This window comes from Stegostoma tigrinum, chromosome 3, assembly GCF_030684315.1.
Source record: "Stegostoma tigrinum isolate sSteTig4 chromosome 3, sSteTig4.hap1, whole genome shotgun sequence".
Taxonomy (NCBI): Eukaryota; Metazoa; Chordata; class Chondrichthyes; order Orectolobiformes; family Stegostomatidae; genus Stegostoma; species Stegostoma tigrinum.
Window position 1 is genome coordinate 95,855,297 of NC_081356.1, and position 26,518 is coordinate 95,881,814.

The window sequence follows — 26,518 nt, forward strand, 5'->3', positions numbered from 1 at the left end:
TCACCTTGTTGGTCAGTAAGGAATACCAGTGAGTGAAATAGATTTTGAGGGTTCCCAGAGCAAAAAACAAAGGGTGTGGTAATGTGATAAAGAAAAGATGAAGATCCAAAATGGATCTCATAGAACATAGAACATTACAGCACAGTACAGGCCCTTTGGCCCTTGATGTTGTGCTGACCTGTCATACCGATTTTAAGCCCATCTAACCTACACTATTCCATGTACGTCCATATGCTTATCCAATGACGACTTAAATGTACCTAAAGTTGGTGAATCTACTACTGTTGCAGGCAAAGCGTTCTATTCCCTTAATACTCTCTGAGTAAAGAAACTACCTCTGACATCTGTCCTATATCTTTCACCCCTCAATTTAAAGCTGTGCCCCCTCGTGCTCGCCGTCACCATCCTAGGAAAAAGGCTCTCCCTATCCACCCTATCGAACCCTCTGATTATTTTATATGTTTCAATTAAGTCACCTCTCAACCTTCTCTCTAATGAAAACAGCCTCAAGTCCCTCAGCCTTTCCTTGTAAGATCTTCCCTACATACCAGGCAACATCCTAGTAAATCTCCTCTGCACCCTTTCCAAAGCTCCAACATCCTTCTTATAATGTGGTGACCAGAACTGTACACAATACTCCAAGTGCGGCTGCACCAGAGTTTTGTACAGCTTCACCATAACCTCTTGGTTCCAGAACTCGATCCCTCTATTAATAGAAGCTAAAACACTGTATGCCTTCTTAACAGCCCTGTCAACCTGGGTGGCAGCTTTCAAGGATCTGTGTACATGGACACCGAGATCTCTCTGCTCATCTACACTGCTAAGAATCTTACCGTTAGCCCTGTACTTTGCCTTCCGGTTACTCCTACCAAAGTGCATCACCTCACACTTGTCTGCATTAAACTCCATTTGCCACCTCTCAGCCCAGCTCTGCAGCTTATCTATGTCTCTCTGCAACCTACAGCATCCTTCGTCACTATCCACAACTCCACCGACCTTAGAGTCGTCTGCAAATTTACTAACCCATCCTTCTACGCCCTCATCCAGGTCATTGATAAAACTGACAAACAGCAGTGGACCCAACACCGACCCTGGCGGTACACCACTAGTAACTGTTCTCCAGGATGAACAATTCCCATCAACTACCACCCTCTGTCTTCTTTCAGCAAGCCAATTTCCGATCCAAACTGCTATATCTCCCACAATCCCATTCCTCCGCATTTTGCACAATAGCCTATTGTGGGGAACCTTATCAAATGCCTTGCTGAAATCCATATACACCACATCAACCAGTTTATTCTCATCTACCTGTTTGGTCACCTTCTCAAAGAACTCAATAAGGTTTATGAGGCATGACCTTCCCTTCACAAAACCGTGCTGACTACCCCGAATCAATTTATTCTTTTCTAGATGATTATAAATCCTATCCCTTATAACCTTTTCCAACACTTTACCAACAACTGAGGTAAGGCTCACTGGTCTATAATTACCAGGGTTGTCTCTACTCCCCTTCTTGAACAGGGGAACCACATTTGCTATCCTCCAGTCATCTGGCACTATTCCTGTAGACAATGATGTTGATTGAAAATGGAGATAATAGGTCCACTTTGCTGAAAGCAAAGCCAAGAGGGAGCAAACTAGACAAAACAGCTCAGCTGTGTCAGGGGTCTACAAGCCTGTCTCATTATACATTACTAGATTTAAAATTACCTCTTCCTTGTTTTTTTCCAGAAGATGTTGATGTAAGAAACAGCCCCTAATCCTACTACCTATGCCAATTTGTTTTGTCAAACCAAAATGAAGATTAATAATTATCAACGATCATTGCAATATTTTTCTGCCAATCTCTCATCAGTTCATAATTTATACTCTGTTCTGCAATGTAACTATAGACAGGTATCCTGTGAACAATCCTGCCAATGACTTCTATTCCTTCTTACATCTTATATCCTTTGCTGTATTCCAGAGTCTTCCAATCTCCACATTCATTACTATTTCTTGCCACTTTATAACCCTTTATTTTAACCCTATACAACCTTTAAGTCAAAGGCCATAGACCTTCCCTCCTGGAACTTACTTAGGCAGAGGTACAAAGGCATTGTGTCTTTGTGCCAACAGCAACCCCTTTAAATTTCCTGGTTTTGCATTTCCTTCTTAGCTTCATTTGGGCCTTGGAGATTCCGCTCAACGGTCCAGATTGTTTCAGCATTGTTGAAGTATAACATACAATTATAATTATGAAAGTCAGAGAGCATATATGGCTGGAAATGAATGTGAAAGGCCAGATGACATTTAAAACCATTCATTCTGAGTCCTCAAAATAAACTGTCACTCTATTGCACACATAACAATTGTTACATAAACTACTCCAAAACTATATTGGAAACCTATTTGAAAGCATCAATATTATTCCTCTAATTTCTATAAAAGAAAGGGCTTGCTGGAGAAACATGATAGATCTGGCAGCATCTCTGGAGAGAAAATGGAGTTAATGTTTCAAGTCTGGTGACTCTTCATCAGAATGGTCAGTTAACTCTGTTTTCTTCCCACAGATAGTGCCAGACTCATTGAGTTTCTCAAGAAATTTCTGTTTTTGCTTTAGATTTCCAGCATTCGTAGCTCCTTGTTTTATCCTTTTAATTTCTGTGTGACATTTTGCTATGTCACATTTTTAAGCATTAATTATCTATGAACTCACCAGATCGGGGAGAAATACTTAGCCATGGTACCTACTGAAGTCAGTAAATTTGCATGCTATCCCTTACATCAACAATAAAAATTGTGCATTTTGATCCTGTAATAGGTGTCCGTCTTTTTATTTTCCATAGTTTTTGAAATACTTGATTTATACAGGAAAGCATGTACCTGACTGGAGTCCAACAGAAATAGAAGAAAGTACTGAACAGGCAAGGATCACTTCACTTCATTGCAATGCAAATCTTATCATACAACAGTATATTGCAAATTACAATTAAATGGAATTAATCATATTTCCCTCTCCTTTTGAAAATGGAAGCTAGAGGGGTAACCTAATACTGGAATCAAAATTATGAAAGATTTTGACAGTATTGATATAGAGAGACTGTTTCCACTTTGAGGGAAAGTATAACTAGAGGCACTGATATAAGATAATGGCCAAGAAATCCGCTAAGGAATTCAGAAGAAATGTCTTTATGCAAATAATGGTGAGAACATGTAACCAACTACCATAGGGAATGTTGAAGATAATAATTTACAATTGATGTATATGGGGAAGCCAGACACACATTAGGGGTAAATTCACCACAGTCCTACCAGATGATAGAGCTACTCCTGAATTGGAAAGAGAGATGATTGGTGGAGAGATTAACTTGAGGGTCACCACACCTCAGGCAAGGGGTCGAACAGGAGTATCCCTCAGTGGTAAATTCTGCTGATGCAGGAATTGAATTCACACTTTCATCATAAAACAACCTTCTAGCCAACTGAGCTAACCAAGATCCTAGACAAACTTTAATGGAGAATGGAATACAGAGTTATAGTCATAATTTCTTTTAATATTTATTCAAATATGAGGCCATCACCAACATTTATTGTCTATCCCTAATTGCTCAGAGGGCAATTGTGTCTGGAGTCACATGTAGGCCAGACCAGGTAAGGATGGCAGGTTTCTTCCTTAAAGGCCAATAGAGAACCAGATGACAACCAACAATGGGTTCATGGTCATCATCAGGCTCTTAATTCCAGATTTCTTTTAATATTAAATTCAAATTCCACCACCTGCGGAGGCAGGATTTGAACCCGGGTAAGCTGGATTAACAGTCTAGTGATAATATTACTAGGTCACCACGTCCTCTTCCCAGTTAGACGACAAAGAATAAAAGGATTTGATTTGATTTGATTTGTTGTCATGTGTACTTTAGTATAGTGAAAAGATTTGTCTGCAAGCAGTACAGGCAGATCATACCAATCAAGGGTATACAGATCATAGGATGAAAAAAAATCTGGGACAGAGTGAGTCCTACAAGTGACACTGCACAGGACGTACACAAAACAAGTTCAATATTAACAAAATCAACATTAATTGAAGTTAGAGACTTCATTCAACAGTCTAATAATGGCAGGGAAGAAGCTGTTCTTGAACCTGCTGGTGTGTATGTTCAAGCTTCTGCATTTTCTACCTGATGGAAGAATATGTAGGAGGCATTACTGGGGTGGTATAGGCTTTTGATGATGTTGGCAGCCTTTCTGTGACAATGAAAAGTGTAAATAGAGTCCATGGATAGAAAGTTGGCTTCTGTGATGGTCTGGGCTGTGTACACAACCTTCTATAGTTTCTTATGGTCCTGAGCAGAGAAGTTATCATTTCAGGCCATAATGCACCTGGATATTATGCTTTCTATGGTGTATTTATAAAAGTTTGTGAGTGTCCTTATAGATGTGCCGAATTTCCTAAGTCATCTGTGGAAGAAGAGGAAGAACATTTTTACCTTATTGAGTACTGCATCTACATGGGAAATCCAGAACAGAGTGTTGGTTATCATTGCTCCTAGGATCTTTACACACTCAACCCTCTCAACATCAATTCTGTTGATATAGATAGGGGCATGTTCTCCTCTTTTCTTTCTGAAGTCAATGATTGTTTCTTTTGTTTTGCTGACATTGAGAGAGAGGTTCTTATCATTGCATAACCCTTCACCAAGCCCTCTATCTCCTTCTGTATTCTGATTCATTGTTGTTAGATATCTGTCCTACTACAATGGTATCATCAGAAAACTTGTGGATACGTTTGTTTGGAATTTGGCTACACCATTGTGGGTGTATAGGGAGTGCAGTTGGGGGCTGAGAACACATCCCGGGGGCGGGGGTGGGGGGGCGGTGGGGCTCCAGTGTTGATGGATATCATGGAAGAGGTGCAGTTGCCTATCTTCACTGAGTGTGGCCTGTGGGTCAGAAAGCTAAGGATCCAGGTGCAGAAAGCAGAGACAAGACCTAGGGTCTCGCAGTTTTGAGATCTTGTCCGGAGAGGATAATGATGTTGAAGGCGGAGCTGTACTCAATGAGCAAGAGTTTGATATTGGTCTCCATGCTGCCCAAATGTTCCAGGGTTGAGTGCACAGCTAGGGAAATTGCATCTGCTGTGGGCTTGTTGCATTGCAGGCTGGGAGGCTAGAATTGATGTGGGCCATGACCAGCCTGTCGAAGTATTTCATGATTGTGGAGGTCAGAGCCACTGGTTAGTGGTCATTAAGGCACATTGCATGTGCTTTCTTAGGTACTGAGATGATGGTGGCCTTCTTGAAGGGGGTGGAGACTTCAGCTTTTAGGAGGGAGAGTTTGAAGATGTCAGCGAATACATCTGCCAGTTGGTCTACACAGGATCTAAGTACACGGCTGGGTACACTATCCGGGCCCATTGCTTTCCTTGGGTTGACTCTCAGGAATACAGAAAGGAGAAAGAGGGCTTGGTGACGTGGCACAATGAGAACAACCTCTCTCTCAACTTTGGCAAAGCTAAAGAACTGACCAATAAGCTCAGAAAGAAAGGAGGACCGCACTCCCCATCTACATTCACAGAGCTGAGGTTGAGAGGATGGAGAGCCTTAAGTTCCTCAGAGTGACGATAACTGACAACCTGTCTTGGACTTCTCATGTGGATGCAATGGTCAAGAAGGCACAACAATAGCTCTACTTCCTCAGACAGCTCAGGAAATTTGGCAAGTCCCTCACCAACTTCTACAGATGCACCAGTGAAAGCTAACTGTCTCAGGGTGTAATGGCCTGGTAAGGCAACTGCTTTACCCAGGACCGTAAAAAAATACAGAAGGTAATGTGCACAGCCCAAATTATCATGCAAGCTAACCTTCCATCCGTGGACACCATTTACACGGCTCGCTGCCGTGGAAAGGCTGCCAACATCAAAGACCCAATACAGCCTGGTAATGATCTCTTATAATCTTTTCTGTCAGGCAAAAGATAAAGAAGCCTGACACACGCAACTACAGGCTCAGGAACAGCTTCTTCCTGGCATTATTAGACTGATGAAAGGACTATCCAGCCTCAAGTAATGCTGATCTTGTTCACGCTAATCTGGCCTAGTGCACACCCTGTGCAATGTAACTTGTATGGCTCTCTCTATATCTTTTTGATCTGTACATCTTTGCTAACTATGATCTGCCTGTACTGCTCGTAAACAAAATGTTTCACTGTACTCTGGTGCACATGGCATTTGAATCAATCAATCAATCAATCAAACAAGGTGTTGCCACAGTTGGTGGATGTCCGTATTGTTGTTTTGGGCCTTGAGTGGAACCTGGCATGGACGGTAGAACCAAATAGCCCTACCAGTTCCTGTTTTTTACATGTAATCTGATGTAAATATATGTATTTTCAACAGGTTTTTAATCTAGTAGTTGAACTAAAGCTCTTTACAGTAACAATGGATTTGGCAGATTATTGTGTCAAGTGCATATTTATAATTAGATCATGTGATGAATGTTAACAGTCAAATGCACTTCATGATTGTTATAGGAGAAAAGGAAGTGAATCAGAAAGAACTGGAATAATCCCTTGCCATCATTAGCATAAAGTTGATCTCCGCATTTCTTTTCTCATAAATATGCATAGATTCAGGAAACCAGTGATGACACAGATGGCTGAAGCAGTGATTCTCCTGTCTTATTTGGCGGGTTTAAAAATGTGTTTCATTGAAAGTAATTTGGCCAATTATTGGTTAGAATTGATATGCCAAGGATAGTCCACAGTGTAGATCAGGTGATTCAACTGCATATTATATGATAAAGAAAAAAGAAACACGGAATTGTGGATGCTGGAAATCAGAAACAAAAACAGAAATTGCTGGAAAAACTCAGCAGGTCTGGAAGGAACTGCAGAGAGAAGTCAAACTTAACATTTTGGGTCCAGTGACCTTTCTTCAGAAGATGCTAATAAATATTTTAGGAGATTTTTTGCTGTTATATCCTTTGCGGTTTCACTCGTTTTCTCCTCTGGACGTAGGGTTTCCTGCCCAGGCTTCTTCTTAGCAGAGTTTTGCTGGGTGCGACCAGTGCCTGCATTAAAATAAAAACAGGAAATTAGTTTTAGAAGATGATTAAAAGCTTGAACAGATTAAGAATGAGTAGCTTTGTTTGAAATGGGAGAAGTGTACAGCAGAATGAAACTCATTGTGTTGGTTGCCCACTTCTGCCTCTCTACTAGCACATAAGCAGATCATATTGCCAGAGCTATATTGAGTATTCTCCCCTTATTGGATATAAGAAGGCTGATGCCTGCCATCCCTTGGTTCTCTTGGCCCAGTGATAGGCGACTATTTCGGCAACAAGATATGGGAGCAGTGAGTGGCTATGCATGACTGGCCGAGATGTTAAATTGCCCCCAGTGAATGAATAGGAAATACTAAATTAAGAAAGGGTTAGTAGTTTGGGTGGAAGAGGTAGGTGAGAAACTTTGAGTGGACTGGGTATATGCAACACTGAGAATCACAGCCCAGGAACCCTGATGACATGCATGAACAATAGCAGAGTTAGAGTGAATTCTAAATAAAAACTGAAAGAACTGCGCTTGCTTTAAATGAGGAACAAAAACAGAAGGTGGTGGGAAAGCTCAGCAGGTCTGGCTGCATCTGCGAAGAATAAATCAGAGTTAATGTTTTGGATCTGGTGACCCTTCCTCAGAACTGCATATGTTCAAGTTTCTGCATTTTCTACCTGATAGAAGAGTTTGTAGGAGAGCATTACTGAGGTGGGGTGGGCCTTTGATGATGTTGGCAGCCTGTCTGCGGCATCGAAAAGTATAAGCAGAATCCATGGATAGAAGGTAGGCTTCTGCGATGATCTGGGTTATGCGCACGACCTTCTGTAGCTTCTTACAGCCCTGAGCAGAGAAGTTACCGTTTCAGGCTGTAATGCACCCGGATAGAATGCTTTCTGTGGTACATTTGTAAAAGTTGGTGAAGGTCCTAATGGATGTGCTGAATTTTCTGAGCCACTTGAGGAAGAAGAGACATTGTTGTGCCTTCTTGACCACCGCATTGAAGTCCAGGGCAGGGTGTTGGTTATCAGTGCTCCTAAGATCTTGACACTCTCAACCCTCTCAAAGTCAGTTCCATTGACATAGATTGGGTCATGTTCTGCTCCTTTCTTTCTGAAGTCAATGATCAGCTCTTTTGTTTTGCAGACATTGAAAAAGAGTTTCTTATCATTGCATAACCCTTCACCAAGCCCTGTTTCTCCTTCTGTATTCTGATTCATTGTTTTTTGAAATGCCCTAGTATGGTGGTATTGTCGTATTTCTTTTTGAAGTGAGGAAGGGTCACCGGGCCTGAGACATTAAATCTGCTTTTTTTCTTCATAGAATCTGCCACACCGGCTGAGCTTTTCCTGTAACTTCTGTTTTTACTGTTGTTGTAAAGTGAGTTCTAGCCTGTGAGTATGAGCTACCAGAAAGAAGACAATGGGGCATAGAGTGCATTGTGACATTTTTGAGCATTCCTTTTGACACAGGAGAAGCACTATCCTATGCTTTTATTTGGGTTCAGGCTGTTTGCGTCTGGTGTTATCATGTCCTTAGGCAGTGGGAAAGGGACTGCCCTCCTCTTTACAACCTCATCCTTGAGCAGCTTCAGATCCCTATCCTGGAAGTGAGGAGGTAGCTGGCTTTTCCTTTGTGGTGTCTTTAAACTTCAAGAGTTGAGAATTGTTGTTTGATAGGTAGCCCTGGCTAATACTGTCAGAAGTGATGTGCCGTTAGACTTTAAATACCGTACCAGTGACATGAAAATAGGAAGGTCTTACCAATGGCAAGAGTCTCCAAATCTCTGGCCACTCAATTCATCAAGAATTACACTCAACATCTCAGTTAATGGTCTCCAAGCCTTCGCTTGCTCTCACCAATGTAGAGGAGGCCACGTCAGGAGAAGCGGATGCAAAAGACCAAGTTGACGGATGTACAGATGAATCTCTGTCTGATGTGGAAGGTTTGTTTGGTTCCTTGGATGGATGTGAGGGGGGAGGTGGAAGGGCAGGTGTAGCCCTTCCTGTGGTTGGAGGGAAAGGTTCCTGGGGTGGTGGGTGCCAGTGGGGAGTGTGAACCGGACAAGGGATTCGCAGAGAGAGCGGTCCCTATGAAAGGCAGGTAGGACTGGGGAGAGAAACATTTCTTTGGTTGTTGGGCTAGATTGTAGGTGGACCAAGCTTGGAGACCATTTTGTAGAGCACCCACACTCTTGTTCTTGAGAAATGACAATAAATTCCAGTCGCGAATCATTTCAACTTCCCCTGCCACTCCCCGGGTGACATGTCTATTTTGGGCATCCTCCAGCATCACAATGACACCACCCGCAAACTGGAGGAGCAGCACCTCATATTCTGCTTTGGGAGCCTACAGCCCGAGGGCCTAAATGTGGATTTTACCAGTTTCGAAATGTCCCCACCCTGGCCTCCTCCCATGACCAACCCTCCCTCTCATCTCCACTTCCTTGACCTGGCACAACCTGTCCGTCTTCTCTCCCACCTGTCCACCCTTTGTCTCAGTTGCTTTGTGAGAAATGACTTTATAAATTAGAGCACAGAAACCTGGAAGGTAGTGACTCCATTTCTGTTGGAAAAGATAGGGCACTGCAGGTTGGCAGAGACAGACTGTTAGGAAGAAATTGTCATTTTCCAAGAAGCTTTTAAACAGCAGGAGCTTTATTAAGGAGGTGTTCATTCTACAGGCAGCAAAGTGAGAGAGAGCTGTTTATCCGTCCAAAATGGCCAACGATGTCACATGATGTCACTTGATTAGACTCTTAAAGTGACAGTCCACCACACTTACCAACATCTCTCCTCCTTTACATGAAAGGCTCCTGCAATGAAAACACTCACAATATTTACAGTCATATATACAAAAGCCAGTAAGCAAGTTTGGTTATCCAGAACAACTTGTTATTGATAACAGTCCACAGTTTATATCTTCGGCAAGGCAATGGCCTTGTGGTATTATCGTTGGACTGTTAACCCAGAGACACAGATAACCTTCTGGGGACCTGGATTTGAATCCTGCCATGGCAGATGGTGGAATTTGGATTCAATATATATCGGGAATTTGGAATCCAAAGATGATTATGAATCCATTGTCGATTGTTGGAAAAGCCCATCTGGTTCACTAATATCCTTTAGAGAAGGAAACTGCCATCCTTACCTGGTCTGGCCTACATGTGACTCCAGACCCACAGCAATGTGGTTGACTCTTAACTGCCCTCTGGGCAATGAGGGAATGGGAAATAAATGCTGTCTTACCAGTGACACCCTCAACCCGTGAATGAACAAAGAAAAAAGTCACACTTGCTTACGGACTGTCTAAAGCAGAACCAAATTCTACTTTTGGAGGACATCGATTCTCTTGTGGCTGTTGACGAACTTCAGGCATCTGCTTATTTTTCTCATTGGCTTCAATCTCTGGTGTTTTAGGTGTGCTGGGGCCATTGTCTGTGGTTTTCTGTTCCTGACTAGAGTAAATGTTTGGAAGTTCACAAAATGTCACGGTATACTCCACTAAGGGACTGCCTCCCTTAGATGTTCCAATTCTGTTCTTTGCTCAGGTAGATTCAGTTATTTTTAGATCTGCAATTAATATTGTCTCCAGCACATTCATTCCCATTGCCAAAAACTGATCTGCATGTTTTCTCCATATGACATCATCTCTCATCTGTATGGGATAGTAGAAAAGTCCAGCCTAAACTACAATGACAGCTGGGACCCAATTCTCAACAGTTGTGTGATTTCTTATCAATAGTTCCTGACCTTCAGTTTTGGAAAATGTGGTATTTGGTCATATTCTCTTGTCGGAAAATCTGATTCTTTTGTTTCCTGTCAACAATATCTTTCAGCAAATCAAATGCCACACAACTATGAGCAATACTGGAGAACGTTGAGTTGTCGATTTGGTGATGTTTCAATACATTAACAAAAATTTTTTCAGTCTTTTGGATAGTAATTCTCATCCTCGACTTACCCTTAAGGTATGTTTCTTTGCCCGAACAAATCTTTCTGCCAAATCATGTGTGGCTGCATGATAAGGAGCTTATCAAATATGTTAAATTTTGTTCTGCTATAGATAGTCTGTAAACAATTGTAATATAAATCGTGGACCATTATTATTAACATGTTGTTCTGGATGACTAAACTTTGCAAAGATCTCCCATAATCTTTCAATGGATTTCTCTGAAGATGTCATCCTCATGACTTTCTGCCACTAGTATGTGCATTAACCACAATGAAAAACATTGCTCTTCAAAAAACCCTACTGTAGTCAACATAGATTCTTTGCCATGACTTTTTTGACCATTCCTATGGTTGTAATGGCACTAAGGGAAGTATGTTATGAATTCTTGTGCAAGGTGCCTTCTCAATTTCGAAGTCAAAATCTGTCCACTACTAATAGAATCTGGCGATCTTCTTCATTTTGACAATACACAGTGACCTTTATGTGGTTGATTTAACACGTTTCCTTAACTGTGGTGGAATAATGATCCACATTCATCATAAGAAACATCCTGCTTGTACAGATAGTTCTAGAGTCTGGTTGATATATGGCTTCTGTTCTGGGTTATTCTTGTGATCTTCCCACAAAATATCAACACTATTATTTTTTTAAAATAATGAATAATTTCTAGCGTACTTCTCAACATGTCTTGTTGTTATCGAAGTGCTCTCTACTTATCTGAAGTAGAAAATTTCCAGGTAAGGACTGTTTGGAAAAGATATTCCAGGGAGGCCATTGGGATTCCCATGTAACAAAAACTGAAATCGCTGGAGAAATTCAGCAGATTTGGCAGCATCCGTGAAGAGAAAATTGAGTTAACGTTTCAGGTTCAGTCACCCTTCTTCAGAATTCTGGTGTAAATGGTTGGCTGTGGTGTAATAGTGTTCAAGCCCTAAAATTATTGAAGTAGATATTGAGTCCTGAAGATGCAGAGTCCCCAAACAAAAAATGATATGTTGCTCTTTCCGGCATGCACTGAACCTCACTACAGCACGTGAAAAGTTTGAGACAGAGATGTTGGCCAGAGAACATGGTGGTGTGTTGAAGTGGCAGACAACTGTCAGATCAGGGTCATTTTTGCAAACAGAACATAGGTGTTCTGCAATATAGATGTGCAGTCTGCATTCCATCTCCCCAATGTAGAGGAGACTATCATTTGAGCAGCAAATACAATAGATTGGCTTGAGTGAAATGTACGTAAATTGCTACTTCATCTGGAAGGTGTGTCTGAAGCCTTGGATAGTGAGAAGGGAGAAACTAAATGGGCAGGCATTACACCTGTTGTGATTGCATGGTAAGGTACCATCGGTTTTGTGGAAGTGTTGGGAATGGAGGAGGAGTGGACCAATGTGTCCCAGAAGAAACATTCCCTGCGGAAGGCTGGCAAGGAATGAGATGGGAATATTGTATGGTGGTGGAATATCATTGGAAGTAGTGGAAATGGCAGCTAATAATCCTTTGGGTGTGGATGTTAGGATGTTAGGTGAGGACTGGGGGGCCCTATTGTTGTTTTGTTGGGGGAAAAAGATAGGTTGAGGGCAGAAACGCAGGAAATGGGTTGGACATAGCTGAGATCCCTAACAACCATGCTGGTGGGAATCTTTAGCTGAGGAAAAAGATGGAAATTTCTAAGGCCCCCATGTGGATGGTGCCATCATCAGGGCAGGCACAATAGAGAAAGAGAAACTGGGAGCCTTTGCAGGAAATGAGGTGTGAGGATGTACAGTCAAGGCAACTGTAGGAGTCAGTGGATTTGTAGTGGATATCAATGGCCAGCCTATCCCCAGAAGTGGGAACTGATGTCAAGGAACAAAAGAGAAGAGTTAGAAATCGACCAGGTGAGGATGAGAGCAGGGTGTAAATTGGAAGCAATATCGATAATTTTTTCCAATTCTGGATGAGAGAGGAACCAATATAGATGATGTAATTGATGTACTGGAGAACGGGTTGTGGGGAGGGTCCCAAGAATGATTGGAACAAGAAATGTCCCAGGTGCCCCACAAAGAAACAGGCGTAACTAAGCCCCATGTAGGTACTCATACAGGTACAAATGACACGAGTTAAAGGAGAATTTGTTCAAAGTGAGAACGCGTTCGGCCAGACAGAAGAGGGACGTGGTGGATGGGAACAGTCAGGCCTTCTTTTCAGGAGGAAGTGGAGAGCCCTGAAACCATCTTGGTGAGGAATGGGCTCATAGTGAAAGGGCAGCAGCGAGAGCCCGTTAACTAGAAATTCTGAAACTGACATTAAGTGTCAGGAGAATTGCACATATGAGTGGGAAGGAAGTGGACAAGAGGAGAAAAGAAATGAATTGAGGAATGAAGAGATGAGTTCTGTGAGGCAGGAGCAGGCAGAAACAATAGGTTTTCCCGGGCAGTCCTGCTTATGGAGCTGTTGAGCTCCCTTCTCTGATGTTCGACCAAAATTGTTATTTCCAAGGCTTTGTTTACACTTAGGCTCCTTTCCATCAGTCACCTCTTCTGGATAGCTTTGCATTTTAATCCGTATATGTCTGTCTCTGAAAGCATCATTTAAGTTGTCTCTGAATTTGCAGAATTCCGCTATTTTCTTTAAAATTGTCACGAACTGGAAGATAGATTTACCATCATGATGGTTGCATTTGTGGAACTGAACTTTTCAGCAATCACCAATAGTTCAATGAAAAATGGTGCTTTAAGATTCTTACTACTTCTTCATGAACTTTGCAATCTGCTTCTCTGGCTGTGCCAGACTCCTCAAAGAGGTAAAATCTTTTCTCCCATAAAAAAAACAGCAATTAATATATTTGCTTCAATTTTATTAGTTTGAACAAAATAATGGAATCTCTCTGTACGAGTTCCAGCTTTCTATATTTTCATCTCATGGTCCTATGTCCACAGCTAGCTCTTTAAGAGGGAAGGGCTTGTAATAGCATGATGTATCACAAAACATTAGTGTAACTTACTTTCTTCCTGTTTAAAACAAGGTATTGCTGAGGCTGCATGTGTGTTTCTGAGTCTACACCCCTCATTCAAGACATTTTCATTCATGTAGGGTAATCATTCCTCTCAGTGTTCCCTCAGTGTAGATCACATGGATAGCATTTTCTGCACTGTTTACCTCTTCCCTGCGGTGAATGCTTTTAAAAATAATTTTACAGCCATCGCCTGCTTTGGTTCAGTGATGGTGTTTTTGGATTTCTTTTTTTATTACTGAATTACCTCTAAGATCTATAGTCAGGACCATAATTTATTTCCTCTTTTGACGATTCAATGGATTGATCCATTGAATCTATAAACAGATTTTATCCTAGTTACCAGTTTTCGTCTTGTATCAAGTTCTAAGAAGCATTAGGAAGCCAAAATTATAAAGAGCAAAAGCTTTAATAAAGGAGGTCTTTATTCTACGGGCAGCAAGGTTAGAGAAAGCTGTTTGTCTAACCAAAATGGCCAAAGAGTCATCACAGCATCATGTGATTGGACTCTTAAAATGGCAGTCCATAATACTTATGCAAATACATAGCATAATTTTCTCGAGTATTTTGTGCATTGTTTCAGATTTTCATGATAGGCAGGATTTTGTCTGAATGCAAGGAAGTAATTCTGTTTACATTATGCAGTATAGTGTTGCCTATTCAATTTTTTGTGAAATTGTATCAACATAATGTATAAATGTGTGTAAGTAACAAAAAGGAGCAGAAGTAGACCATTTGACCCCTTGAATCTGTTCTATCATTCAATATAATCATGACTGATCTGTTTGTGTTTCAAATACCATACTCCCATCTACCCTAGATTACCTTAGACTCGTGGTAGTCTCAGGAGCCAATCTATCTTTGTCTTAAAACATCTATCTCATCCTGCCTTTACTGCCTTCTGAGGCAATAAACTCCAAAGTTGCAAAACCCCAGAGACAAAAACAAAATTGTTGCTAAAAAAGGTGATCTTAATTTTAAACCAGTGCCCCTAGTTCTCAATAGGTCCTTCAGTGGAAACATCATTTCCATGTCGACCTTGTTTAGAGCATTCAGGATTTTCCACATTTCAAACAAGCAGCCCCATGCTGTTTTGAATTCCAGTGGAAACAGGCCTAGCCTGATCAACCTATCCTCACCAGATAAGCCACTCATTGCAACTGTCAAAACAATAAACATCCTCTGAGCTAGTTCCAGTGTATTTACATCCTTCCTTAAATAAGGAGACCACACCTTTTCTGAAGAAGGGTCAAGGCCCGAAAAATCAGCTTTCCTGCTCCTCTGATGCTGCTTGGCCTGCTGTGTTCATCCAGCTCCATGCCTTGTTATCTCAGATTCTCCAGTGCGTGCAGTTCATACTGTCTCTCCCAGACTACACCTGTACATAGGGTTTCAGAAGTGGTCTCACCAATGCCCATTATAACCTCCTCATTGTTATATTTAATTCTGTTCACAGTAAAGGATACCATCCCATTAGCCTTCTCGATTATGCGCTGTACCTGCTTACTGACATTTGTCTACTCAAGTAATTGGAGCTCACCCACATGATTCAAACTGTATTGGCCTGTGTAAGAATGGATCAGGGCAATAACTGCTGGACATGGGTTAGGAACACATCATCAAGCATTCAGGCGGGAAGAGACCAATGACTAAAAGTGCAAATGGCAAATCCTGAATGTCATTCAAAAGTCTGTTTTGACAGTTGCAATGAGTGGCTTATCTGATGAGGATAGGTTGATCAAACAACCAAACAAAAATCTTACTTTTGTTGTTCCAGATTAAAAAGATTAAGTTGAGTGGAACACTGGGGCTAATTTATTATTTTTCCTTTCTGTTAAGTGAGGACTGGTAGAGTTACCTTGGCTTTGTAAAATTTACACTTAGAGCTAGTTCATATTTGAATATACAATACTTTCAAACAGAGAACAACATATCAATTTTCTCAAATTTTCTAACAGCAAAAGTATTTTAATATTAAAATGATAGCGATCTTGGGTCATTATAAAGTATAAAATACAATAGATTACAGAATAAAATATAAAATACAGGAATATACATTTGATTAGCTTGAGGATGAAGACTTTTTAATACCAATCATATTGCTATTTCTAGATCTGGATAGCAAAGTGCCTGAATAATTCGGTGCAACAACTTGTCACATTGGAATGCTTCAAGAACTAAGTCTACTCTGTTATCATTGAATTTCTTCTTGCTTCACTTGCTACAGGAGATATTCCAACATGCTGTCAGTCACAGTTTACTTCAGTGCACAAGTCAGTAACTCATAGGTTGTTAACATTGCTTTCTTGTTAGAAGGGCTCCTGTATTTACTTGTGTGCTTTCCACCATTTTGTTTCTAGGCAGATTCTTCCAATAAAAGTTCGTACTCTCATTGGCTGAGAGAGGTGAATAAAGTAACAGAGGTTGTTATAGTTGCATATAGATTTAAATTCAACAGCCAGCTTGGTGTGAATTGCATGTAATATTTTTAGTTTGAACAGCATATTACACCATGTTAATTCTATATATATGTAGGATTTAGTCAAACAACCAGTAAATCATAGAATCCCTTTGGTTTGGAAACAGGCTAATTGACCATACAAGTCCATATTACCCCTCTGAAGAACATCCCACCTAGACCCATCCCTACCTTTCTGCAGTAACTCTGCACTTCCCATGCCTAATCTACCTAACCTACATACCCCTGGACACAACAGGCAATTTAACATGGCCAATCCACTCTACCCTGCACATCTTCGGACTGTGGGAGGAAACAGGATCACCCGGAGGAATCCCACGCAGACACAAGGAGAACATGCAAAATCCACACAGTCACCCGTGGGTGGAATCAAACCCGGGTCCTTGGCACTCCGAGGCAACAGTGCTAACCATTGAACCAATGTGCCGACCTAGGGGATGGGGTACAAATGCAGGCCAGCCAGTGACACCACGATCCCATGAGCGAGCCTTCAAATCAAGGAACTTGAAGCTGAAAAAGCTGGAGAAACTCAACAGGTCTGGCAACATTTGTAGGAAGAAGAGCTTGCAAGAGCTGGAGATGCTGGAGTCAGAGACAACGCAGTGTGGAGGTGCAGGAACACAGCAGGCCAGGCAGCATCAGAGAAGCAGGAAATTTGATGCTTCTGATTAGGAAGAAGGCTACCTGTCTGAGGGAAGAAAACAGGTAACATTGAAGTTTTTATCAGAATAAGGAATCTGACATTTGAGACAATCAGATAAGGCAAAAGGAAGCTTGAAAATCAAAACAGTTTCCAATTTACAAATGGGTTACAATGGCCACTTAACACTCAGAGCATTACCTAGCCCAGTTTTTGTTAAAAAGTGATTCATGCAACGAACAGCTTTCAAAGCAGTGTCCTTTCCAGAGCACTGACTGAAACTGTCTGAAACAGCAGGGAAGTAAGCATTGCCCAGACAGCCAGGGTTTGGCTGGCAAGTTAGTTATATGCCCAGGCTAACAACAATGTTGCGCCAGGGAAACGGTGTTAAAATACTTGCAAATTATGGATCACATCGTGGCTTAGTTTCACCAATCCTGCGATGCAGCCATACCTCATCGTCTAGGGGGTCTTGTCATCCAGCCAACTGTTGGTGAAGCGGTTAAAATCGTTTCAGAGATATCAGGAACTGCAGATGCTGGAGAATGTGAGATAACCAGGTGCACAACTGGATGAACACAGCAGCCCAAGCAGCATCAGAGGAGCAGGGATACTGACGTTTCAGGCCTAGACTCTTCTTTAGAAAAAAGGTCTTCTTCTGAAGAATGGTCGAGGCCTGAAACATCAGCCCTCCTGCTCCTCTGATGCTGCTTGGCCTGCTGTGTTCATTCAGCTCTGCACCTTGTTATCTCTTGGTGAAGTTCTTGGTTCAGTGATATTTTCCACATCTTTAAATGAATATTGTTGCTACTTAAACTGCATGTAAACTTAAAATTGTGACAGGCAAAGCAACGTCATTTGTCCGTTGTATCCTGATCAGTCACGTTTCTCAGTTCTTACCATTACAATAAATGTAATAATAAGTTTCATAATGCCACATTCAAGAAGATAAGCTGATCCCATAGTTCTTATTGCTATATGGTCACAATTGTTAAGCTTCATGATTTGTTTTATTAGTTCATGGTGTCACAGCATGTGGGCATTGCTGTTTAGGCTAGCGTTTACTGCCAATTTCTATATACTGAAAGGGCAGTTAAAAGTCACTCAAATTGCTGTGGGTCTGGAGTCACATGTAGGCCTGTTTGGGTAAGGAAGGTAGACTCTTTCCCTAAAGGCCATTCGCAAACCAAATTTTTTTTTAGTATGGTAATTGACAATGTTTTCATGGTTGGCATTAGACTAATCTTTTATTCCAGAGCGTTATTGAAAACAAATTTCACCATCTGCATTTTTTGTTTATTCATTCATGGGATATTGGCATCACTGGCTAGGCCAGCATTTATTGCCTGTCCTTAGTTGCCTTTGGGAAGGTGGTGTTGAGCTGACCATAAAGATAGATGAGAGCAGAGCAGGTCATGTTGCCTGCATGGACTTTATAAAACCTTTGACAACGTTCTGCATGGTAAACTGGTTAGTGAAGTTTGTAAGATTCAGGGAGAGCTTGCCAATTGGATACAAAATTGGTTTTATGATAGGATGCAGAGTGTGGTGATGGAGGTTTGGTTTTCACACTGGAGACCTGTGATCAGTGGTGTTCCACAGGGATTGGTCCTTGGTCCACTATAATTTGTAATTTGTATAATTAATTTGAATAAGAAATTTGGAAGCATAGTTAGTAAGTTTATAGATGACATCAAAAGTATTGGAATAGTGGGCAAGTGCTATGTGACAGCATGACTGCATAATTGCTGCAGTCCATATGCTGTAGGTAGACCCACTATAATGTGGAGGGTGGAGATTCCAGGATTTTGAACCAGTGACACTGAAGGAATGGCAATGTTTTTCCATGTCAAGATGGTGAGTGATTTGAATCTATGTTTCTAGAATAATAATATGGAGTTCTGGATTATAGGTCAATGACTTCTACAACAATGCTGCCACTTCCAGGGCCTATTAATACCAATAGAACTAACACCTGCCCTTTAATGCAATAGGTTAATGCTGAGTTCATTTACATAACGCCTCTTTCTGTGATAACTGTTGTCAACCGTTGTTGCTTCCTCAGCAGTTATGTCTGATCAAATAACCCACAAAGCCATGTTTTGTATATTTCTAGCACTTGTGAAACCAGAATTAGCACAACATGTTGAATCATAGAACAGTTTAAGATTCACAACATATTTCTTTCAGAAAATAATTTTTTAAAAAGGCAGTTGTTTTAAGGTGGTTTTGTTGCATAGGTTTCCTGTTTAATCAATAGAAATGGATGCAACTGTATTTTTATCAGTCCAGAAACAATCACTATTGGATTGCCGCTCCAATCCTATTTACCTATGCCACACTGAAGCTCCATATTTCTGTCTGGGACTTTCTAATCCAGCTTCTCCATAAGCATGGAGAGTATTAGAAATGGAATTGCTACTGCAGTTGGATCATCAAGGGCAGACAAACTACAACCTTTTTTTTAGGGCAATAGCTGCTGTATCCTGATTAGTAATTTTCAGGCTTGGCTTCTTATCCTTAAGGCAGTCAGCAGGAATCTCAAAAATTCCCAGCTCATCCCACTCACCACAGGAAGCTCTGACAGAGAAGACATGATATTCATTGCAGGGAAACAGATTCTTTAAAAGGCTTACCACAGTGTTTTAGGACATTGTTCGAGTTACAATAAAATCAGAAATATCCTTACCTCCTCAATTTCCACAAAGGGTGTGAGAAGATGGTGCAATAAGGTCACTAAGGTAAGTGGGTAGTTTGAATGAAGTTACTGTGTAATGTTGTTGGGTAGCCACCGGGTAGATTGATAGGTGGGTAGAGAAGAAAATGGATAGGGTCAGGAATAGTCAAGGGTTGGGGGTAATCAGTTCGAGTCAAGGGGAGCAGGAATTCAATGGGAGTTGGATAATGGGGACTAATTGGATTGGAGGGGTGTCTGGGAGTCAGAGGGCTAGTCATGTCAGTCATAAAGACTACGAAGGTGTGGGGAGTTAGGCCATAAGACATAGGAGTGGAAGTAAGGCCATTCGGCCCATCAAATCCACTCCGCCATTTAAATCATGGCTGATGGGCATTTCAACACCAGTTCCCTACACTCTCCCCGTAGCCCTTGATTCCTTTTGAGATCAAGAATTTGTCGACCTCTGCCTTGAAGGCATCCAACATCCTGGCCTCCACTGCACTCTGTGGCAATGAATTCCACAAGCCCACCACTCTCTGGCTGAAGAAATCTTGTCTCATTTCAGTTTTAAATTTACCCCCTCTAATTTTAAGGCTGTGCCCACGGGTCCTAGTCTCCCTGCCTAACGGAAACAACTTCCGAGCGTCCACCCCTTCTAAGCAGTGGGGTTGGGTGATGCCATATTGGTGATGTCACTGGGCTAACAATTCAGAACCAAAGGTCAATGCTCTTGACATATATATTTGAATATCACCATGGGAAGATGATGAAACTTGGATTCAATAAAATCTGGAATGAAGAGTTGGCTAATGATGACCACTGTCAATTCTCAAAAAGCATCTCTGGATTCAAAACATTAACTCTGCTTTCTCTCCACAAATTCTGCCAGACCTGCTTTGTTTCTTGAGCAATTTCTGTTTTCCTTTTAGATTTCTAGCATCTGCAGTTTTCTGTTTTATTTCAATTCTATAGTTCCTGAGTAACTACCCAGGTAGATGAGTCGGAATAGTCCAAACTCTCTGACTTTAATTTTGGCAATTTCCCTGGTCCCTAGATTTGTCCTTCGGAAGCTCCTATTGGTAGATAATTGCCACAGAGTCTGTCTTTAATTAAGGAAACGTTAGAATCTATTAAAAAGGATGTAACAGCACGGCATTTAGAAATACATGATACAATCAAGCAAAGTTAAAAGTAGCTTTAGGAAGTTTCAAGCATGAAAGAGAAGCAGCCGGTTAATGTATTTAGATTTTCAGATGCATTTGATAAGGTGCCACAAATAGGATACATAATAAGACTAGAGCTGAGGGTGTTGGAGGTAATAGTTAATAGAAGGCAAAGAGTTGGGATAAGAAGAGTATTTTCAGGATGGCAATGTAGTAGTGATGTGCCACAGGGATTGTTGGAGGCACAACTATTTACAATATACATTAATGACTTGATGAAATACAAATGTGGAGAAATGTAAGATTATGCACTTGAACAGGATGAATAGAGGAGTTGTATATTATTTAAATGGATAAAGAATGAAAGAAGCGGCAGAAGAGGCAGATTTGAACATCCTCATCAGTGACTCACAATAAACCGCCATCCAACATCAACAGGTAATAGGGAAAGCAATAAGTAAGGCAGACTAAGATAATAAAATGTGAGGCTGGATGAACACAGCAGACCGAGCAGCATCTCAGGAGCACAAAAGCTGACGTTTCGGGCCGAGACCCTTCATCAGAGAGGGGGATGGGGTGAGGGTTCTGGAATAAATAGGGAGAGAGGGGGAGGCGGACCGAAGATGGAGAGAAAAGAAGATAGGTGGAGAGAGTATAGGTGGGGAGGTAGGGAGGGGATAGGTCAGTCCAGGGAAGACGGACAGGTCAAGGAGGTGGGATGAGGTTAGTAGGTAGATGGGGGTGCGGCTTGGGGTGGGAGGAAGGGATGGGTGAGAGGAAGAACAGGTTAGGGAGGCAGAGACAGGTTGGACTGGTTTTGGGATGCAGTGGGTGGAGGGGAAGAGCTGGGCTGGTTGTGTGGTGCAGTGGAGGGAGGGGACGAACTGGGCTGGTTTAGGGATGCAGTTGGGGAAGGGGAGATTTTGAAACTGGTGAAGTCCACATTGATACCATTAGGCTGCAGGGTTCCCAGGCGGAATATGAGTTGCTGTTCCTGCAACCTACGGGTGGCATCATTGTGGCACTGCAGGAGGCCCATGATGGACATGTCATCTAAAGAATGGGAGGGGGAGTGGAAATGGTTTGCGACTGGGAGATGCAGTTGTTTGTTGCAAACTGAGCGGAGGTGTTCTGCAAAGCGGTCTCCAAGCCTCCGCTTGGTTTCCCCAATGTAGAGGAAGCCACACCGGGTACAGTGGATGCAGTATACCACATTGGCAGATGTGCAGGTGAACTTCTGCTTAATGTGGAATGTCATCTTGGGGCCTGGGATAGGGGTGAGGGAGGAGGTGTGGGGACAAGTGTAGCATTTCCTGCGGTTGCAGGGGAAGGTGCCGGGTGTGGTGGGGTTGGTGGGCAGTGTGGAGCGAACAAGGGAGTCACGGAGAGAGTGGTCTCTCCGGAAAGCAGACAGGGGTGGGGATGGAAAAATGTCTTGGGTGGTGGGGTCGGATTGTAGATGGCGGAAGTGTCGGAGAATGATGTGTTGTATCCGGAGGTTGGTGGGGTGGTGTGTGAGAATGAGGGGGATCCTCTTTGGGCGGTTGTGGCGGGGGCGGGGTGTGAGGGATGTGTTGCGGGAAATGCGGGAGACGCGTTCCAGGGCGTTCTTGATCACTGTGGGGGGAAAATTGCGGTCCTTGAAGAACTTGGACATCTGGGATGTGCGGAAGTGGAATGTCTTATCGTGGGAGCAGATGCGGCGGAGGCGGAGGAATTGGGAATAGGGGATGGAATTTTTGCAGGAGGGTGGGTGGGAGGAGGTGTATTCTAGGTAGCTGTGGGAGTCGGTGGGCTTGAAATGGACATCAGTTACAAGCTGGTTGCCTGAGATGGAGACTGAGAGGCCCAGGAAGGTGAGGGATGTGCTGGAGATGGCCCAGGTGAACTGAAGGTTGGGGTGGAAGGTGTTGGTGAAGTGGATGAACTGTTCGAGCTCCTCTGGGGAGCAAGAGGTGGCGCCGATACAGTCATCAATGTACCGGGGGAAGAGGTGGGGTTTGGGGCCTGTGTAGGTGCGGAAGAGGGGCTGTTCCACCTAACCTACAAAGAGGTAGGCATAGCTGGGGCCCATGCGGCCACCCCCTTAGTCTGTAGTAAGTGGGAGGAGTCAAAAGAGAAGTTGTTGAGGGTGAGGACGAGTTCGGCTAGGCGGATGAGGGTGTCGGTGGAGGGGGACTGGTCGGGCCTGTGGGACAGGAAGAAGCGGAGGGCCTTGAGGCCATCTGCATGCGGAATGCAGGTGTATAGGGACTGGACGTCCATGGTGAAGATGAGGTGTTGGGGGCCAGGGAATTGGAATTCCTGGAGGAGGTGGAGGGCGTGGGTGGTGTCACGGACGTAGGTGGGGAGTTCCTGGACTAAAGGGGAAAAAATGGAGTCCAGGTAGGTGGAGATGAGTTCGGTGGGGCAGGAGCAGGCTGAGACGATGGGTCGACCAGGGCAGGCAGGTTTGTGGATTTTGGGAAGGAGATAGAAACGGGCCGTGCGGGGTTGGAGAACAATGAAGTTGGAGGCTGTGGGTGGGAGGTCCCCTGAGGTGATGAGGTCATGAATGGTGTTGGAGATGATGGTTTGGTGCTCGGGTATGGGGTCATGATCGAGAGGGCGGTAGGAGGTGGTGTCGGAGAGTTGGCGTCTGGCCTCGGCGATGTAGAGTTCCGTGCGCCATACTACCACTGCGCCACCCTTGTCTGCGGGTTTGATGGTGAGGTTGGGGTTGGAGTGGAGGGAGCGGTGGGCTGCCCGTTCTGCGGGGGAGAGGTTGGAGTGGGTGAGAGGGGTGGAGAGGTTTAGGCGGTTAATGTCTCAACGGCAGTTGGAGATGAAGAGGTCGAGGGAGGGTAGGAGGCCTGGGGGTGGTGTCCAGGAGGAGGACTTGTGTTGGCAGCGGGTGAAGGGGTCAGTGGAGGGAGTGTTAGGCTCCCGGTTGAAGAAGTAGGCATGGAGGCGAAGACGGCGGAAAAACTGCTCTGTGTCCAATCGTGGCTGGTATTCGTTGATGTGTGGTTGTAGGGGGACAAAGGTGAGCCCCTTACTAAGGACTGACCGTTCGCAGGAAGGCAGACTGTTGTTTCAAAAGGAATGGAATACAAAAGTACAGGGGTTTTGTGAAAAATAAATAAGGCACATGTCAAACTACAGCTTGGACATTTTGAACAGTTTTGTTTCCCTTATCTAAGCGAAGATCTACTGTCATTGGAGGCATATCAACGTTAGTCCACTGAACAGGTCTTAGGTTGGAGGGACTGTCTTATGAGGAGAGGTTGAGTAGATTGGCCTGTACTCATTAGAATATAAAGGAATGAAAGGCAATCATTTTGAAATAGGCAAGATTCTTGAGGACCCAACAGAGTAAATGTGGGAGTGCATGCCACCAGAGAGCGTAATCTCTGAATGAGGAGTCACACTTTTAGGACAGAGATCAGGAGGAATTTCCTCTCTCAGAGTTGCGAACCTTTGAAATTCTTCAGCAAAAATGACTCTTGCAGGGTTCAGGAGATCATTAATTTTCTTGTGGTATTGCAGGTGCTCTTTTTGATGCAGGGCAGAGCACATGATCCATAGCCTCGTCTGCTTTGTGGCATTGCAAGTGCACATCTAAATGCTTCTTGAATGTAATGAGGATTTCTGTGTCTACTATCCTTATAAACAGTGAGTTTCAGATTTCCATCAAATTAAACCTTCTGACCCATACCTTAAGTCTATGCCACTTGATCACTGATTCTTCCATCAAGGAGAAAAGATTCTTCCTATTTGCCCTATTCATGCCCTCCATAGTTTTAAACATCACAATCATGCCCCTCTCACTCTTCTGTCTAATAACTTCTGAAACAAACACAGTGTTGTAGCATAAGGTAGCAGCTACAATAGGATAGCATCACAAGAAATGGCACTAAGTCACCTGACTCACAGGAGGTAGAAGGACGTACTTCAATATACTCTTGCAGGGATCTCTCAGTTTACTGTATTCAGTGTGTGTAGCCGAGTAAACTGTTCTTGTTATCATGATCTGGCCCATGCCCAGTTCTTAAAAAGTGAAAAACTTTCTTTGGAGCAGGGCAGGAATAGTACCCAGCAGTGCTCTGCATTTGTGTGGTTGCTTCAAGCAAAGATGTTAAACCCCAGCAGTGGCAGCCATGTTCCAATTCTACAGTGGGACAGCTAAACAAAGCAACAGTGAAATGGGAGGAAAAAGGTGCAGAGGTGAAATGAAATAACTGAAGGAAGTGACAACAGACAAATTCTGGCAAACACAGAGCCGATATATGTATGTGAAACTGCAAAACACAGAATAGAGGGACCTCAGTGATTGCCTAAGTATTAGGCAAGTGGCCTTAGTAGCAAGGGCAACTGACAGGCAATGACACAAGCTAACACAAACAGCAAAGGAAAGTAGCCACAAATTTAGTGTCACACATGCAAAAGAAAGTTTATTATGCCTTGATAATAAAATGTGAGGCTGGATGAACACAGCAGGCCAAGCAGCATCTCAGGAGCACAAAAGCTGACGTTTCGGGCCTAGACCCTTCATCAGAGAGGGGGCTGGGGGGAGGGAACTGGAATAAATAGGGAGAGAGGGGGAGGCGGACCGAAGATGGAGAGTAAAGAAGATAGGTGGAGAGAGTGTAGGTGGGGAGGTAGGGAGGGGATAGGTCAGTCCAGGGAAAACGGACAGGTCAAGGAGGTGGGATGAGGTTAGTAGGTAGCTGGGGGTGCGGCTTGGGGTGGGAGGAAGGGATGGGTGAGAGGAAGAACCGGTTAGGGAGGCAGAGACAGGTTGGACTGGTTTTGGGATGCAGTGGGTGGGGGGCAAGAGCTGGGCTGGTTGTGTGGTGCAGTGGGGGGAGGGGATGAACTGGGCTGGTTTAGGGATGCAGTGGGGGAAGGGGAGATTTTGAAACTGGTGAAGTCCACATTGATACCATATGGCTGCAGGGTTCCCAGGCGGAATATGAGTTGCTGTTCCTGCAACCTTCGGGTGGCATCATTGTGGCAGTGCAGGAGGCCCATGATGGACATGTCATCAAGAGAATGGGAGGGGGAGTGGAAATGGTTTGCGACTGGGAGGTGCAGTTGTTTGTTGCGAACTGAGCGGAGGTGTTCTGCAAAGCGGTCCCCAAGCCTCCGCTTGGTTTCCCCAATGTAGAGGAAGCCACACCGGGTACAGTGGATGCAGTATACCACATTGGCAGATGTGCAGGTGAACCTCTGCTTAATGTGGATGGAAAATCTCCCCTCCCCTGTCTGCTTTCCGGAGAGACCATTCTCTCCGTGACTCCCTTGTTCGCTCCACACTGCCCTCCAACCCCACCACACCCGGCACCTTCCCCTGCAACCGCAGGAAATGCCACACTTGTCCCCACACCTCCTCCCTCACCCCCATCCCAGGCCCCAAGATGACATTCCACATTAAGCAGAGGTTCACCTGCACATCTGCCAATGTGGTATACTGCATCCACTGTACCCGGTGTGGCTTCCTCTACATTGGGGAAACCAAGCGGAGGCTTGGGGACCGCTTTGCAGAACACCTCCGCTCAGTTCGCAACAAACAACTGCACCTCCCAGTCGCAAACCATTTCCA